Source organism: Typopeltis vanoorti, chromosome 5, assembly GCF_054136105.1.
Source record: "Typopeltis vanoorti isolate ZY-2024b chromosome 5, IOZ_Tvanoo_1.0, whole genome shotgun sequence".
Taxonomy (NCBI): domain Eukaryota; kingdom Metazoa; phylum Arthropoda; class Arachnida; order Uropygi; family Thelyphonidae; genus Typopeltis; species Typopeltis vanoorti.
The window spans coordinates 147,241,136-147,243,982 of record NC_143553.1 but is presented as its reverse complement, the minus strand read 5'-3'; the positions used below and the strand labels follow the sequence as shown (position 1 = coordinate 147,243,982).

The window sequence follows — 2,847 nt, the reverse complement described above, 5'->3', positions numbered from 1 at the left end:
ATTTTTTTAAAAGTAAACTTTGAAAATTAAAAGGTTGTTATTACTTCATAGTGCGATCATGTTTTCGGATTTTATTACTACAATGAATTAAATATATAAAACACTTTATTAAGCATGAATTTATTGTACACGTATAGAAAAAATAATTTAATGTATATAAGACAATTTTAAGAAAAAAATTATATTATATAGCAAATATAAAAAATGTTATATTGCAGATATCATCTTAACAGTAGGCCTATTGAAAAGGAAATTTAATTAAAAGAACTAAGCTTTTTTGCATACTAAGTAGTCGTGTATTAATTTACTGAATATTGAAGATTTTAAATGGACCGTATTAAAATCACCCGTCACTGTTAATTTGTTAATAAATATGCCAGCACGCATCTTTATTGTCTCGAAAATGTAATAATAATAATATTATTATTATTACATAATAATAATATTATTATTTAATTTATCGTTTTACGAAAAAAAAAAAAAGATGCCAATATGTCACCAAACCAAGCGCCTAGAGAAATTGAAGTAAAGGTATGATAATGAATATGTTCCGTACATTACAGTATAATGTTATGTAATGAGTTGTCATAGCAACCGACTATTATGTGACAAATAGTCACAAAAACATGAATATATTGAAACTATGAATTAAATAAATACACTTTGAATTTAATTCATTTTTTCTCCCGTTATTGGTTTATTGATGTTTTTGTGACTATCTGATAAGTATCTCAAGGCAAATTACCGGCTCTTCATTTTGAATACTTCCTAATTATTGTCTCAGCTCTGGTCATATCCTGGTCCAATTATTATGTTATCCTTACCTTAAAAAAAAATGCCCACATTTATGTCAAATTACTCATATTTTTTTTTAATATAAATCCATTTATTACATAGTTGGAAAAAGAAAGGAGCTATTCCATTGGCCGAAAAATAAAAATAAACAAAAGAAAAGAAAAAGCTTAATTTCCTTTCACATGAACACTACGAATTAGTGGATGAAAAAATGAGACAAAAATCAAACGAACCCTATGAGCCGGACGTGACTCGAACACGCAACCTTCTGATCTGGAGTCAGACGCGCTGCCATTGCGCCACCGGCCCATTGTTAGCAGTTTAGTTTGCAAACTTTCTTAATAAATCTTTAGGATTTAGCAATTTAGTATTTGTTAATATTTTATTCTTTGCATTTTTTATGCACGAAATTTCTCAATAAAATAAATCCATTTCTAAATCCACATAATTATTTGCGGTTCATTTGTTTTGTTTCATACAGCTTAAAAAGGAATAAGAAGATAAGCATAACTCTTGCGAATGCTGTTGTTACTTAACGAGGTTTTTCGAAGACATTCATAATAGTGAACATTCATTTAAATGAATTTTTGTTTTCCACAAAGCGAATTCGGAAAAAAATAATGTTAACAGTATTACTTTATGAGATCTGAACTTTAGGTGTTTCAGAAATTCATTAATACTTTTTTTCCTTCATTTTAGGATTTTTTTTTATTCATGTGAAGGGGAATTTCTCTAAAAAGAAATGCTATTTTATTACAGATTTCGCATATTCTTTGTCATGAAAACAAGAAATTGTTGGTGTATTAAATTATGGGACATATTGATATATAGGTACGTGCTGCCATCTATAGTTAAATGTTTCCAAAGGTAAACTATTTCAGCCCTAGTTCTTATATTACATTTAACAAATTATCTTCAATAAAAATTGCAGTTTACCAGATTAAGTGGAAACGTATGATTATATATGATACATCTAGCTAACTAGTTATAACAAGTTGGTTTTATTCAACAGATTTATTCTCTTATTCAACAGAAAAGTATATTTCACTTACATGAAATACGAGGGGAAGGGAGGGGGCTGAAAAGTTCTGATAAACCTAGAACAAAAACGATATTAAAATAACTGATATAACTTATATAACAAGAAAGAACATATCTTAAAACCCTTTAACTCCCATGTTTCATCAAATTGTAATAATTTGTTCCTTTTTTGAGGATATATAAGATGAGTTGCTTTAATGTTTTTGTTGCAGGTGTTTATCAGAGCTTTTCAATTATATCCCTCGATATGTGATTATATACCGAAGTGTGTAATAACTATCAGACTCCGACTCTTAAGTTTTGGTTTTCTTTTTGTAAATTGAATTGTAAAAAAAAAACAAAAAAAAACCATTCTATTTTTAAAGGAAGTTTTTATTAATTAACCCTTTCTGATTTGCTTTTGCATATTCCCGTCCGACTCTGCTTTTCGTAGTGAAGACTTCAGATATGTAATGCTAATCAGTCAAGTGTGCAACATAAATACTAATTAAGCTTGTATAATGATAATAGTAATACCCGAATGATGGACATCTATGAAAATAGTGACTGAGGAGCCATTCATAGATACTTAGTAACGAAATTATAATTTTTTTACCAATTTAAAACACAGTTTTATATTGGTAAAGCCAATGTATGTTAGGCTTCAATGGTCTGTCTCTGTTAAATTATTATTATTATTATTATTATTATTATTATTATTATTATTACGAGAGACCTTCAGGGAGTCAGAGACTCATCGAGGGAGGCCACATACCACACGCACCAGCTATCATACTTATTCTTGAATTCATTCACACTGCTTGTACATCTGATGGAGGGTTCCAATAAATCTTTATTCTGTAGTCTTCTATGTTGCAAACTGCGTGTATTCATATGGATGGTTTTGCTGTTTTGCGGGATGAAAAGCCTGAGTTGTCTGGAAAAAACCCTGTCACCTTCGTATGAGACGGGCTAACTCACCTACAGATAAAAATGCCTAATAAAAGCTTCTTCACAAAATTCGAACCTAGA

At 29.2% G+C, this 2,847-nt stretch overlaps 1 non-coding gene across 1 annotated transcript; it reads right to left on the bottom strand.

Annotated features, from left to right (window-relative positions):
* Positions 1-1,032: 1,032 nt before the first annotated feature.
* On the bottom strand, positions 1,033-1,104 carry TRNAW-CCA (transfer RNA tryptophan (anticodon CCA)). The gene has a single exon. It is a non-coding gene; the product is annotated as a tRNA-Trp (tRNA).
* Positions 1,105-2,847: the final 1,743 nt, after the last annotated feature.